Raw genomic sequence first — 17242 nt, 5'->3', positions numbered from 1 at the left:
TATTCTAGTCAAATCTGTTCTATCATTCGCATATACATTTGAATACTGCCCACAATGCATTGCCTCCTGGCTTACATCGGGCAAAGCACCATAGCCACATTCCAAGTCATCCTGTTCTCGTTCCCTTCGCCTGCTTCCTTCTGAAATTGCATTATTACTGACAGTACAGATATTGGATTTAGAACGGAACAAATGCTCTTAATAGGAATGAGATCACTCCGGTTAGACAGTGATTGGCTTACTTGGGCTGGGGCCAAAAACAATTTGTGATTCTTTTATACCTGTGTCTGTGCCCTGGAGATAGAGGGGAGCGAAAGAAAGACAGAGGGTGAGGGTGAAAAAGGGAAAGCGCAGAGGAGGAGAGAGAAGCTCTTTATCAGCTGCTTTCTCCCCTTGCATTACCTCATCTTTCTCTCTCTCTACACGACTCAGGGCTTATAAAATGAGCACCCGCTTTTTTTTTTTCCGGAGCTATAGAACAACCCACTACCCAACCCAACCGGTGTCCCAATATGAATGAGGAGCATTGTGAGCTTTGTTTGCCAATATCGAGCAGTCCATCTTTGGAGGGCCAGCACAGGGGGAGGTAATGAAATCAGAATATTCGGTATCTGCTGTTGACGGAGTGCTGACAGCCTTGTAAAGAAAAAGCGGCTGTATTGATTGAACACAAAACAACAAACAAACAAAAACACTAGCTTTCTTTTCTACGAGGCGAGAGATGCCTTCTTTTTTCCTTGCGCTTCACCTGCTTTACTGCCAGGAAATCTGACAGCTTGACACACACAGCAGTGATTGGTGTGGTTTCTGGGATAACTAGGTAGGGTTTGGGTTACTGGTATATAGGATACTGTAGGGACTGCAAAGGCTGAGCATATCACAACATTAAAAGCTAATTATATTTAATATATATTAAAATATACCTATCTGAATTCAGCCTCTGTCTTTATGGGTCATTGAAGTCATTTAATCACTCACCCAAATAAGACATAATTCATTGATTTGTTCAAAATCACTTATTTGTCCAATGATGTAAATGACTGTTGATGAATGAGTCACTGAATCATTCACTTAACCAATAAATGAAAAAAAGATTAATTCGCTAAATTTGTGTTTTTCTTTATGAATTAGTCACTGAATTATTCACTCAACTAATTAGTTAAAAACAATGATTAATGAACTCATCAGTTTCTTTGTTTGGTTCACTACTTAAACCCTCAGTTTTCCCGTTGTCTTCCTCCGTTCTCTGTTGTGTTTGGTTGTGTTTTAGGTTTGTTGATTAAACAAAGAGCATTATAAACTGCATCTCCTGTCTCCTTCTGCCTTCTTTTGACACACCGTGACAATGAACGAGTCACTGAATCATTCGTTCATTTAAATGATTTGTTAAAAAAACTCTGATTTATTCAAAAACAAAACAAGTGATTGTTTATGATTGAGTCACTGAATCATTCACTTAGCCAATTCATTCCAAAACACAGATTCCAAGAGATTGTCTTTATGAATCAGTTGAATTGTTCATTCAAATGATTTGTTAAAAAAACCTGTGGTTTATTCAAAAACAAAACAAGTGATTGTTTATGAATGAGTCACTGAATCATTTACTTGTCATTTACTTGTCATTTTATTATCATTTACTCATTGTCTTTATAAATCAGTTAAATTGTTCAGTCAACTGACTTGTTAAAAAAACTGATTCATTCATTAACAAAACAATCAATTTTACTTTGTTTACTCAGTTGAATTGTTCAGCAAAGCTGGTTTGTTGAGCTGATTTGTTGAAAACCCCTGATTCCCCCTAAGTGATTGTTTATGAATGAGTCACTGAATCACTCACTTAGTCAATTCATTCCAAAACACAGATTCACACATTACAAGAGATTGTCTTTATGAATCAGTTGAATTATTCACTCAACTCATTTGTAAAAAAAAAAACAAAAAAAAAAACATTCAATAACAAGTGACTGATTATGACTGAGTCACTGAATCATTCACTTAGCCAATTCATTCCAAAACACAGCTTCACACATTACAAGATTGTCTTTATAAACCAGTTGAATTGTTCAGTCAACTGACTTGTCAAAAAATTGATTCATTCATTCACTTAGTCAATTCATTCCAAAACACAGATTCACACATTACGAGAGATTGTCTTTATGAATCAGTTGAATTATTCACTCAACTAATTTGTAAAAACAAAAAACAAAAAAAAAAAACATTTATTCAATAACAAGTGACTGATTATGAATGAGTCACTGAATCATTCACTTAGCCAAGTCATTCCAAAACACAGCTTCACACATTACAAGATTGTCTTTATAAATCAGTTTAATTGTTCAGTCAACTGACTTGTTAAAAAAAACTACTTAATTCATTAACAAAACAAGTTACTGTCTTTATGAATGAGCCATTACTTTGTTTACTCAATTGAATTGTTCAGCAAAGCTGGTTTGTTAAACTGATTCGATCAAAAACACTGATTACCCATATGGTGTCTCATGTATCATTGTTTATTTGTAAAATTGTGGACTGGCTGCACCTCAACATATTTACACTTTCTAAGGAAATATAGGAAAATGAAAAGAAAATATTTCAGCACAGAGAGTAATAAATAGAGAGAAAATTAAATTACCCAAAATAACATCATAAACTGTATTCATCAGTGATGATACTTCACTTGCCATACAAACACTCATTAACAATGTCACAGCTTTTTTAGCAAATGTATAGCATTAGCTCATTGTTGTGCATCAAGGCGAAATGCTCAGCTAAGCTTAATGACAAAACCAAAGCTGACAGACAAGAATATGACACAAACATGCATTTAAATATGTTCATAAAAGCAAAAGTCTCAGCATACATGGCTGAGTATGTTCTTAGTGTTGCAATCATGCATAGCAGTGGTGGCACCTCATGCAAAGATGTAAAAAATGGCAAAAGACACGGTTGCATATTTTTCAAAATGGCAAACAATCTATAACAGAGACACACACATTAAGAGAAAAGGCTAGTAGCATTTACATGGTTCCCCATGGGGCCCTCTGTGAGTGCAAAGTTAACGATAGGATCTGTCTTCATCAGAGTCTCTACATTACTCCATCTCTGAGAGGAGTGCTCTGGTCCGCTTGCTTCTGTTTACGCAACAATATGCATATGTAAATTGATGGAAAATTTGGCTAGATGCTGAAACCTGAAAGGTAAAGGGCGTGAGTTAGTGACTTTAAATAATGTTTGCTCGCACACAGGAGGACAGGTATAAATGCATTCAGACCACAACACTGCACATGCAAGATAATACACACTTCTCATGCTAGTGTTTGCATCTGCAGCTTCAATAAGTAGTACTAGAAGAAAAAAAAAATAACTGAATATTCATAATAGTAATTGTGGTCCCAAGATTAATTTCAAGCAAACACAGTGGATCCAAATCAATGTTTTGTTTTCAGAGGAATATGATTTAGTATCATCACATACATAAATCTTCATTTACTTTCATTTTCATCTCTATATTCAAGGTTTTCTCCTAAGGAACTTGTCTAAACAAATTCATGCTGGAAAACAACACCCAACATTTAAAACATTCAAACTTGCTGTGACAAAAAAACTAAATATCTTTAAATCGCTAGCTGCTATGTGATCCACAGCTATTGACGTTCTTTTCTCTGAATGATACTTTGAACAGCATGTGTTTCTCCGGAACATCCCTCTTCTCCCAGTTGCCCTCCAACCATCCGATTTTATAGTCGGCAGAGTAACCTAAACATGGCTTATGGGCATGCTGGGAAATGAAATGCAATACAATGAAGAAGAGCAAAAAGTGAGGAGGGGTAAAAATGAGAAAGATTCAAATGACTAGAACTTCTATAGCTGATGGCAAGGTCATCTATGTTTATAAAAACATAAATTACACATATTTAATTTAGTGAAGACAGAAATTGTGGGTTTGAATTGAGACCATGTGTCCCCCTGAGCAGTCTGATAAATAGAGCAGTTGAGAGCTGAGGCTGACTTGGAGGACTTGTTCATTAATTCTTCTCCTGGTCTTAATTGGAGCCCAGTAGGACTTCTGTTTTAAAGCAGCGCTAGCCCTCAGACAACATGCAGAGCGAGCCAGACAAAGAAGCCGGCAGAACAAAGCCAGATCCCAAATCTGCTACTGCATATTTGCTGCAGGCAAGTCGAGGCGGCCCGGACCCTCTTTTGCGCTGTTTGATTTCATCACTTTTTATTGTATTACAAGTTGAGATACTTAAAACTCCTTTGTTCATCCTCTACTGACAAACTCTGCATTAAAAACGAGTTTAATTTGTAAAAAAAAAAAAAAAAAAAAATAATGGCTCTGCCGTTTTAGAAGCATCATGCACATTTTGAATACAATTTCGTCTTTATTTTTTTAACTATTTGCTTAAAAGCCAACATCCATCCATCCACCCATCCATAATCCACTCTGTCAACCCATCCATCCATGCACTCTATCCATCCCTCCCTCATTCCATCCATCCACTGTCAATCCACCATCCATCCATTCACTCTATCCATCCACCATCCAACCATCCACATATCCATAATCCACTCTGTCAACCCATCCATCCATGCACTCCATCCATCCACTATGCCAATCCAACATCCATCCATCCACTCTGTCTATCCATCCATCCATCCAACCAACCATCCACCCATCCATGACCCATCCATAATCCACTGTCAACCCATCCATCCATGAACTCTATCCATCCCTCCCTCATTCCATCAATCCACTGTCAATCCACCATCCATCCATTCACTCTATCCATCCACCATCCAACCATCCACATATCCATAATCCACTCTGTCAACCCATCCATCCATGCACTCCATCCATCCACTACGCCAATCCAACATCCATCCATCCACTCTGTCTATCCATCCATCCATCCATCCATCCAACCAACCATCCACCCACCCATCCATGACCCATCCATAATCCACTGTCAACCCATCCATCCATGAACTCCATACTGTATATCCCTCCCTCATTTCATCCATCCACTGTCAATCCATCATCCATCCATTCACTCTATCTAGCCACCATCCACACTGCCAATCCATGATCCATTCTCTCCTTCCATCCACTATGCCAATCCAACATCCATCCATCCACTCTGTCTATCCATCCACCCATCCATGATCCATCCATAATCCACTCTGTCAACCCATTCATCCATGCACTCCATCCATCCTTCCCTCATTATATCCATCCACTGCCAATTCATCATCCATCCATTCACTCTGACTATTCATCATCCACTCTGTCAATCCATTATCCATTTTCTCCATCTATCCACTATGCCAATCCAACATCCATCCATCCACTCTGTCTATCCATCCATCCACCCATCCATCCAACCATCCACCCATCCATAATCCACTGTCAATCTATCCAACCATCCATCCATCATCTAATCTGTCAACCCATCCATCCATGCACTCCATTTCTCCCTCCCTCATTCCATCAATCAACTGTCAATCCATCATCCATCCATTCATTCTATCCATCATCCACTCTGCTAATCCTCAATCCATTCTCTCCATCTATTCACTGTCAATCCATCATCCATCCATCCATCCGTCCGTCTATCCATCATCCACTCTGTCAATCCATTATATCTATCCATCCACTCTGACAATCCACCATTCATCCATCTATCCACTCAATCAGTCCACCCACCCTATCCATCCATTTATTCACTCTGTCTATCCATCATCCTTTCCATCCACCCACTCATCAGTCCACCCACCCTATCCATCCATCCATCCATCCATCCATGCACTCTATCTACCCATTCATCCATATACTCCATCCATCCTTCCTTCATTCCATCCATTCACTCTGTCAATTCATCTATCAATCTATCCTTCCACTCTATCCATCCATCCATCAAACCACTCCATCAATCCATCCTCTCTGTCCATCTATCCATCCATCCACTCAATCAGTCCACCCACACCCTATCCATCCATCCATTTAATCTGTCTATCCATCATCCTCTCCATTCAACCACTCCGTCAAACCATCCACTCTGTCAAGCAATCTTTCCATCCATCCATCCATCCATCCATCCATCCATTCATCCATGCACTCTATCAATCTATCCATCAATCCATATACTCCATCCATCCTTCCCTCATTCCATCCATCTACTCTGCCCATTAATCCACTCTGTCAATTCATCTATACATCTATCCTTCGACTCTATCCATCCAGCCGCTCTGTCTATCCATCCATTCCATCCACTTTGTCAATCCATCCATCCATCCACTGTCAATCCATTCATCCATCCATGCACTCTATCAATCTATCCATCCAGACATCTACTCCATCCACCCTTCCCTCATTATATCTATCCACTCTGTCAATCCATTATTCACTCTGCCCATCCATTCACTCTGTCAATTCATCTGTCTGTCCACTCTATCCATTCATCCTCACTGTCAACCCATCTATTCATTCATCCATCCACTGTCTATCCATCATCCTCTCCATCCATCCACTCCATCAATTCATCCATCCACTCTGTCTATCCATCCATCCATACATCCATCCACTCAGTCACTCCACCCACCCTATCCATCCGTCCATCCATCCATCCATCCATCCATCCATCCATTCAATCTGTCTATCCATCATCCTCTCCATTCATCCACTCTGTCAAACCATCCACTCTGTCAATCTATTTAAACATGCATGCACTCTATCAGTCTATCCATCCATCCATATACTCCATCCATCCATCCACTTTGTCAATCCATCCATACTCCATACATCCCTCTGCCACTCATCACATCCCCCTGGTCCTGGAGCTCAAAACAAGTCAGCACCCACCCAGATACTTTATGATGACAGGCTACTGCACGTCATCCCTAAATGAAAATAAGCCCAGCAATTAGCCTTCCAAACTCATTTGGGTATTTACAATGCACTGGTGTTGTGCTGTGCCAAACCAAAGACCCTGCTGTTGGAGTCACATGGGCCCATGAATGCAGAAGTCCACACAAAGAGAGAGTGCATCACAGTCTGCTCTTTCTTTCTCTTCCGTCACCAAGCCATTCTCTTGACTACGCCACACACAACTAAGGCTTGTTCAGGGACAGGGCTAAAGAACAAAATTTACACGAGAAACAAAACCAGAGCTGTGTGCTGGCTGTACACAAGCAGAGTGAGACTAACAGACCCCCTTTGAGAAGACAGGGAGCTTCCAGTGCACTGGGTTCACAGAGGTTACGAGTCCTTGGGCATAGAGGGGTCCTCTGCTAATGTTTTGAGGTGTGGTGGGGGTGGTCATATAGTAAGACGGTCACGCAGGCATGCTGAGAGAATGGTGTTATTTACAAGCACACACTGTCCTCTGTTGTCTCCTACACACTTTGGCAGTGGCCCCAGGACAAGGGCGACTGGTAAACATACTACTGAGTTCATACAACAAAGGCTTGCCGCAGTGAAGAGTTATGTTGGTTGACCGGTCATAAACTTAATGAAGAGATTAGCATGGTGCCATGGATACAAATGCAGATCATGAGGTCTCTTCAGCGGGACAGTGGGCGATTGTCATTGCCATTTTTATCGTGTGCATCATCACGTCGTAAGTTCGTCACTACAGTCCACAGCATGGCTGTTGTAAACACAAATGTTTTTGTCAGTTTCAACAACTCTTTTATTCAAAGCAGGGATGTTCTCAGTTTTTTAATCATAACCATGAGACTCTGAGTACAGCCATCTAGGGGTCAATGACAAGTAAATGTGTTGACTTGTAGTATGATAAAGGGAAAAAAAATAATAAAGGAAAAATCTAATTTAAACGTGAACATTTCTTAAAAATACACTTTTAAGAATGAACAAACAAAATAATGAGCAAACGAATGAACTAAAGAAAGAACAAAAGAAAGAATGAACATGAATGAAAGAAAAAAAGGAAGGAAAAAACAAATGAATGAATGAATAAACAAAAGAAAGAAAGAATCAATGAAAGAAAGAACTAATGAACTATCACACAAACGAGCGAAAGACAGATCGAATGAACAAACGGAAAAAGAAAGAACAAACAAAAGAAAGAAAGAAAGAAAGAAAGAAAGAAAGAAAAAGAATGAACAAACAAAAAAGAAAGAAAGCACAAAAGAAAGAATGAATGAAAGAAAGAACAAAAGAAAGAATGAATGAACTAACTAACAAAAGAGAAAGAAATACAGAAAGAAAGAAAGAAAGAAAGAGGACATGAAATCAGAAAAAAGAACGAACAAAAGAACTAAAGAAAGAATGAACGAAATAAAGAAAGAAAGAATGAACGAAAAAATTAACTAACAAAAGAAAGAATGAACAAAATAATGAAAGAACAAAAGAAAGAAAGAAAGAAAGAAAGAAAGAGGACATGAAATCAGAGATGATGCCTTTTTTGTGTTACTCTTAAAAGTATTTTATAGTATATTTTAATTTAATTTAAAAGTATATTTTTCTTTTTCATAATCTTACAATTATTAATTAAAATGTGATATAATTCAAGAAAATATTATTGTTGACGTTGACAATCTTGACATTTTTAAGTAATTACATTTAAGTTAAGTCATTAAAATGTTTGCTGAAATATATATATTAGTTCGTTTTTTCATTCATTCTTTCTTTTCTACCCTTTCCTCCATAAATATTTTATCTTGATTTGGCAAACAGGGCTTGTTTTCCCACAATATTTATAATATTTGAACAAAACTGCTTCACTGTTTTCCCCCCAAAATAAAATAAAATAAAATAATAAAATAAAATTTGTAATACAAACACAGCTACAGAGCCTTAAACCTCACTCCTTAAACCTCAACTTATTGGACACAAAAGCTAGCAGCAAACAGATTCCCATCTACCATCTTCTGCTGGAGCACTTTAAAGGCCAATACTGTTCACATCCTCTATGAATCAATCTCAGATAAATCATTTTTAAAAGGATTGGGAAGGACTGTAGTGACTTCCCGTGACCATAAAGCAGCCTGATGTCCTTTTTTAAAAGAAGAAGAAGAAGAGAGAGAAAAAAAAAACATTATCGCTTTACTGCCAAACAACACATAAAGACCTCAACGGAGAGCTGATATAAAAACGAGCCAAGCACAAACATATGAAACAGAGGTCAAAGGCTGTCAGTGTGGGACATGAAATCACAACCTGACACAAATGGACTTGGGGAATCTACCTCGCCACACGTCCCCCCACTTACTTACAGGCCTGAAGATGCTAACTGAATTACCTGTGATGGCTAATCCATCCATCATGACCACCAGGAGCCATGAATCAAGCATCCAAATGGTCATTGGAACAGGTCTCAGCGTCCCCACTTAGGGCACCATGTCTCAGGGTCTGTAGTCTATTTGCGGAGTGAAAGGATTGATATGATGGATACTGGAGGAAAAATCAATACCATGAAAACAGAAAGAGAGAGCATCAGAACTGCATCTAGGGACATCCAGCACTATAAATAAGCAGGTTGCACATTCATTTTAGAGCATTACGATGCTGAGAGCCGAAACGCCAACTCCGGAAGTCATTAAATCAGCCATTCTTACCAGACTGACATAAGTCAGGAAGCATATGAGCAAGAGTACCAGTGATCTGCCGGAATGACAAATGGGGCTGCCATATATAATAAAGACATGCTATAGATGCTCAATAAAAAAGAGCTGCACAATGAGAGATCCTAAAGCGCATCTGTGCTTTAACTGTAGAGTCACCAGTTCCAATCTGACTGGTTTGTACCAGTTGAGGCCCACGTATACTTGTTTTTTGCATCCTAGTGCACACGTACAATCATACCCCATAATCATCGACACATGCACTTTAGAAAGCTTCAACTTTGTCCAGCATCTGCTCTATTTTTCTTCAGAAGTTATGAACTATAAAAAAGTACTCTTTTAAACTAAAGTTGCTGCTATCTTATACAAGTGCTTGTCAATGTGGCCATCTGTTGTTGTTGCTCCATCTCTTTAGTTTGCTTTTCTACTGTGAAAAAAACAGACTTGTGTTGCCACCTTGTGGAACAACTGATTATTGTGTAAAAACAAAAATTTCAGTTTACCATTTTAAGTCAGCAATATAATAATTTTGAAACAATGGTTGACCTAAATAAATCAACGTAGCATGTTGGGTAAAAACATTTACCCCATCCAGCTGGGTCAAAATAACCTAGTATGTGTTCTATCCAATATTTAGCCAGAGATGGGTTGCCGAATAACCCCAAATTTTTTAGAGTGTAATAATAATAATAATAATAATAATAATAATAATAATAATAATAATAATAATAATAATAATAATAATAATAATAATAATAATAATAATAATAAAAATAAATAATAATAATAATAATAATAGTAAATGCCATGTTCTGTCATGAAACTCTAGAATACGCAATATCGTTAACGCAAACTGATGATATTCACAGCGTTAGGCACACAGCGTTATTCACTACTTGGCACAAGCTGATTGGTTCATGTTGCATATGCAACCAATGAGCTTGATGAGCTTGCTGCTTTACATTTAAATGGCTGGTTAGCATCCACTAGAGCATTTTGCTGTGCGCTTTCAGAGTTTCTCTAAAAACCCTCCACCTCCCCAGCTCCACCTGTACAGATCTGCTATGGTTTATTATATATGCTACTTGTGCAGCAGCAGTATGTTTTAAATACTCATAGCACCATATCAGAATATGTATTGGCAGTAGCAAGTTCCTGTACTTGCCTTACAGCAGCAATAATCTACAACAACAGCAATAACCAACAGCAGCAGCAATTCAGCAGCGTAGTAGATCAATTCCGCCAAGACCAAATGCATTAACATTGTCATATCAAGAAAATTAGCATAATCTTGCAGGCAAAAATGTCTACTTTGCATTGTCAAATGTAGTGATGCATGAAAAAAACACTCACCAACACCTTCAAACCAAGTAGCTTTCTGTTTGTTAACAGCAAATTTGTGTGAACAGTTCGAACCTTATGCGAAACATGCATGTGTAAATATTTTACAATCTCTAAAAAATCCAGTTTTGCATGGATTCCTACAGTAATGATTAGATTTCGCCTGTGAAAATTCACTGAACAGCAGTAAATGCAAATTTAATCAGCTCTCTATATTAGAAAGTATTGGATATAGAGAACTTCAGTAACACTTTAGCACAGGGATCAATTCTCACTATTAACGAGTTGGTTATTAGCATACATACTATTAAAATATTGACTGTTTATTAGTACTTATAAAGCACATATTCTGCATGACCATATTCTACATCTCTAATTCTACCCAATACCTAAACTTAACAACTACCTTACTAACTATTAATAAGCAGCACATTAGTAGTTTATTGAGGCAAAAGTGGTAGTTAATGGTTTGTTAATAGCGAGAATTGGATCTTAAAATAAAGTATGATCAGAAGTTCTAATCACAAATTCTATATACATGTAATGCTTTGTGTGTGTGTGTGTGTGTGTGTGTGTGTGTGTGTGTGTGTGTGTGTGTGTACCTGGTATTCATCACGTAGGAATACCAGTAGATTTTGACCTTGTGGGGACATTTCTCAGGTCCCCATGAGGAAACAGGCTTATAAATCATGCACAATGAGTTTTTTTGAGGAAGTAAAAGTGTGCACAATCTCCTGTGAGGGCTAGGTTTAGGTATAGGGTAGGTATAGGGCGATAAACAATATGGTTTGTACAGTATAAAAACCATTACACCAATGGAATGTCCCCATAAAACATGTAAACCCAACATGTGTGTGTGTGTGTGTGTGTGTGTGTGTGTGTGTGTGTGTGTGCTTTCACTATTCAATTATTATGGCATCATGCATTTCATATAACTGCGACTGGCCACTTTACATTTCAGTTAGGTGGTCTCTTTCTATCTATGTACGCGGTTCTTGGCTAGAATAAGTTGAAATGAGGGCCGGTGTTTACGCCGCAAGTCAAAAGTCTGGCTACACTTGTGTGTATGTATGGAGTGATATTTTCCTGAGGCTGTTGTGTCTCTTAGAGCGATTGACAGTTGTATGACAGGGCTGGGAGTTCAAGAAAGTGCTTAAAAAGAGTGAGAGAGCTTTTCTGGCTCTTGTTTTGACAGATAGTAGTTCTCGTGTTATCTCTTTGGCTAAACCCACAGGTGTTTTCAAATGCTGCTCATGTCCTCTCGTCTAAACACCAGCTGAGGCAACGGCCTCCATTCTCCCCAAGCTATAGATTGATAGCTATTGTAAATAGCTTGGTATATCACTGGGTTATTACGACAATATTCATTCTTGACTCATTCATCTATGTCTGTTTAAGACATGTAAAAATGGCGGCGCATTAAAATTAAATGACACTGCTATCTTGATTTGAAGCATTCTGAGCATTTTCCAGTTTCGTAAATGTGCGATGTAAAAGAAAACCATTAAAAACGTGACCCACACGGATGAACGCTATAATCACACCATAACTCAGTGGAAAGAAGGGACACAGATCATTTATTAGTGGCCTCACTCCAGACCAAACAAATGCAACCTTCTTAATGTTTTCTAAAATCTATATAAATCAACGTATAGCGCTTTACAGCCACGACCTTTTAACCTTATGGTTTATATTCTCAATACATTTCTTCTCACTCTAAGTAATATGAAACACTTGGCAGATGGCCCACTGACATCACCTTTTTGCAAATATTATCTAAGGCAGTAACTTTGAAAAATGACACAAAAATAAACACCTTGCTGCGTTGCAGCATGGGGAAAGTTATCTATCTATAATAAACTGTGTTTTTTGGAGCGAGTTGGGAATGTGTGTATTAAATTAACACACGGCTATGTTTCAGGACACTGAGGTAGTCACAAACCAACAGGCCTGCATAGTATAAACCGGCTTTTCCCGAAAAGTGTCCTCATCTCACATCTGACATTCCTTTAGTAATTAGCTGAGGCAGACTGCTCTCTTCCAGAGCTTTCAGGAAGTGGTTTTGCTGGGGCTAAATATACATTAGAGTGTGTTGTTTCAGCCCAAGCAATGTAAATGAAACAGGCATTTATCAGGTGGCAGGGGATTTATGGGCACGGATCGCACCTTCTTTAGTGGCTCGGCTCCCAGACGCTGTGCCAAGAGGACACACGGAGAGAGAAAGGTAAATGCTAGACATTTCACAGAACTCCAAATAAATCTGAATTTAATCAAGAATCGTTTAAAAACTGGGTTACGGTGTCTCTTATTAACCACACATGGACGCACACGCTCTAAGCTTTTCATAGATGAAGAAGTGAGCAGTGTGCAGAAGACTGTTAACATAAAGAGAGATCTACTGTATAGTTATCCTTGGGCAATGTCTGTAATTAAATTGATCGAGTAATTGAGATGAATCTCTATTGAATTATGTGAGGAATCTTTGTGAAGATACATGTCTTTTCTAAGAACCTGCAGAGAAATTCTTGTCTCCCACACTAATGCAGAGCTCAGGCTGACTGGAAGATACTAGGAAAGAAATGTTTGGGAACTCATGATTATGATTTAGCATTCACTCAAGCATACACTCTCAGCTCCACACACAATGTTCCTGACCGTGGAAACTTCCTAATGCACAATTATTGGACTGAAGACAAATGTTCAGCAATATTATGGCCAAGATCTTGAATAATTCACCCTGAACTCAGTAGTTACACTACCATTTTTTAAAGAAACATTTAGACCATTATCTTGCTCTGGCTAAGCTCCACATACACTTTGCAAAAGGTTTCAATTACAACCAAAAAGGCTTTTCGAGCCTGATGCAATAGGAGAAACATTATAAAGGCGCTGCATTATAAAGGTATTGGAATATTATTCTGACAATGTCCCTACTCCTAGACAGATATCATTGAAAAAAAGCTGTCTCTGTGGCAACTCTAGACCGAGAAGTGTCATGAAAACAGCCCTCTTTTTAACCAATAAGAGATATCTCTGCAATTTACTGACTTTCTATTGGCTTTCTTCTGTAGACAACAAACAGAAGATATTGTGAATAATGCCTGAGTATTTTATCCATACACTCTCAGACAAAGAAAAAAAAAAGGTATACAAGTTGCCACTTTGGTGATGCCCTGAAACGTACATGTGAGAACTGAACACTAGAGGTGGAAAAACAGCAAGCACTTGTAATTGTTTGCGTACACAGTTATGATTACATGATAACATATGTTTAGGATACAGAATCCTTGGGTACGAATCCTGTGGATGAAAGAGCTGAAAGATGAGAGATCGAAAAACAAGCTAAAATGGCATGCTTGCGATTGCGTTTTTACATCACATTCACTTTTGTTCATACTATCGGGTAGGTTTAGGTGTAGTGCAGATGGTACGTTATTTTAAAATGTCACAGAGCATTGGAGTTATAGCGCCACTCAACAGACTCAATCAGACCTGCACTGACATTTACAAAACCAACGTCACATAAAAGTAACGCATACTTCCATCTGTTCGAGGGAAAAAAACACTTTTAGCGCCACTCAGTGGACATTTCACATTGAATGTGTCACAAAATGTATATGGCAGTAGGTATTTTGTGTATCTTGTAAGTTTTAGTCATGAGATCAGGTTGAAGAGTATCAGTTTTTTTTTTTTCTTCTTCTTCTTACTAACATTCTGGCATTAACATAGAATAATAAAACAACAAACAACTAGAGGTTAGCTGACTACCTTATAGTCCATAGACTGGTTGCCATAAGTTCATACTGCTGTTAAAACTTTCTCACAGAAGAAGATGCAATGAGACCTGCTTTCCAGTTTGGTCAGCTGAGCTTTGACATTCACTACAAGCTGTCATTCAGATTTCTCTCCATTTTTAAATGTACCACCCACATCTCAATATCCAATCAATGACAAACGGATTGAACTAAATCCCTGCCATGCATGCATTACACTTGGATGTGTGTCACAATACAGAAGCAAGGATCTATGGAAGCCCGTTTCTGCCACTGATTAAAAAAAAAATGTTATTGTGACTTTTTTATCTCACAATTCTGACTTGACTTTTTTTCTCAGAATTGTGTGACATAAATTTGCAATTGCAAGTTATAAAGTCAGAATTGCAAGATATAAACTACCAATTCCGAGTTATAAAGTCAGAATTACATGATATAAACTAAGAATTGCGAGAAATAAAGTCATAATTTCGAGATAAAAATGTGCAATCCTGATTTTTGTTTGTATTATATGATAAACTTACAATTTTAGAATTGCGTGATATAAACTTACATTTGGAACAAATAAAGTCTGATTTGTGTGATATAAACTTGCGATACTGACTTTACATTTTTTCTCAGAATTGTGAGACATAAATTTGCAATCGGAAGTTATAAAGTCAGAATTGCGCAATATAAACGAGCAATTCCGAGTTATAAAGTCAGAATTGTGTGATATAAACTAACAATTGTGAGAAACAAAGTCAGAATTGCAAGATAAAAACATGCAATTCTGACTTTTTTTTGTATGATATAAACTCACAATTCTAAGAAACAAAGTCAGAATTGCGAGATATAAACTCAGAATTGCAAGTTATAAAGTCAGAATTGCATGAAATAAACTTGCAATTACAAAATATAAAGTCAGAATTGCATGATTTATAACCGAACAATTGCGAGAAATATAAATATGCAATTCTAACTTTTTTTCTCAGGATTGCATGATATAAACTCACAGTTGGAAGAAATAAAGTCAGATTTGTGACTTTTTTTCCTCAGAATTGTGAGACATAAATTTGCAATTGCAAGTTATTAAAAAAACATGCAATTCTGACTTTTTTTTTATTGTATGATATAAACTCACAATTCTAAGAAACAAAGTCAGAATTGCGAGATATAAACTCGGAATCGCAAGTTACAAAGTCAAAAATGCGAGATATAAACCCACAATTCTGAGTTATAAAGCCAGAATTGCGTGATATAAATTTGCAGTTACAAAATATAAAGTCAGAATTGCTTGATTTATAAACTAACAATTGCGAGAAATAAAGTCAGAATTGCAAGATATAAACTTGCAATTGTTACGTTTTTCTCAGAGTTGCATGCTATAAACTCACAGTTGGAAGAAATAAAGTCAGAATTGTGTGATATAAACTCGCAATTCTGATTTTTTATTTATTTTTTTCTCATAATTGCATTATATAAACTCACAATTCCCAGAAACAAAGTCAGAATTGATATGAACTCGGAATTGCAAGTTCTAAAGTTAAAATTGCATGATATAAACTTGCACTTCCGAAATATAAAGTCAGATTTGCAAGATTTATAAACTAACAATTGCGAGAAATAAAGTCAGAATTGCGAGACATAAACTTGCGATTTTTACTTTTTTTCAGAATTGTGTGATATAAACTCACAGTTAGAAGACATAAGTCAGAATTGTGTGATATAAACTCGCAATTCTGACATTTTATTCTCACAATTGCATTGTATAATGCACAATTCTCAGAAACAATGTCAGAATTGCAAGATATAAACTCACAATTGCATGAAATCAAATCATAAGTGTCAGAATTAGTTAGTTTTTTCCTGTCAGAATTGTGAGTTTATTTCTCAGAATTGCGAGACAAACTTTATAACCTGCAATTACAAGTTTATAATATGAAATTCTGAGAAAAAACTCGCAATTGTGAGTTTATATCATCCAATTCTGACTTTTTAACTCCCAATTAAAATAAATAAATAAATAAATAAATTGTGTGTTTGTAATCACAATTCTGAGAGAAAAAAAAAGTCAGAATTGTGAGATACAAAGTTGCAATAATTTTTTTTTTATTCAGTAAGAATCTGTCACTACTTCTGTTTCACTGTGACTTTAGGAACTTTTGTAATCGCCTTATTATCTTGTAGTCACCTCAAGAACCTTACACAGCAAAAAATTATGCTTGGGTTTTTCACTGAATTCAGAGTGCTGCACAGGAGCATTGAAGCACTTTGAAGAGTTTTCTTAGCAGTGTACACCAGCTTTATGTTGCTGGACCTTGTCATGGAAGCATTCTTACAGATGTTGTTTTCCTCAGAATGTACCATTGCCACTGGCGAGACCCCAAACACACAGCACACAATGATGGTATAGACTGTGAAAACCCTGACTCTAATGAGGGCATGGCAAGGCCTCACTGAACTCTATGAACAGGAGTCTGCACACTTCCATCTCTCTCTCCTTCTCTCTCTCTGTCTTGTTCGTCAAAGTCAACCAGACGCTCCTCATCACTAAAACATTG

Source organism: Garra rufa, chromosome 17 (assembly GCF_049309525.1).
Source record: "Garra rufa chromosome 17, GarRuf1.0, whole genome shotgun sequence".
Taxonomy (NCBI): Eukaryota; Metazoa; Chordata; class Actinopteri; order Cypriniformes; family Cyprinidae; genus Garra; species Garra rufa.
Note: the sequence above shows the minus strand (reverse complement) of the source record.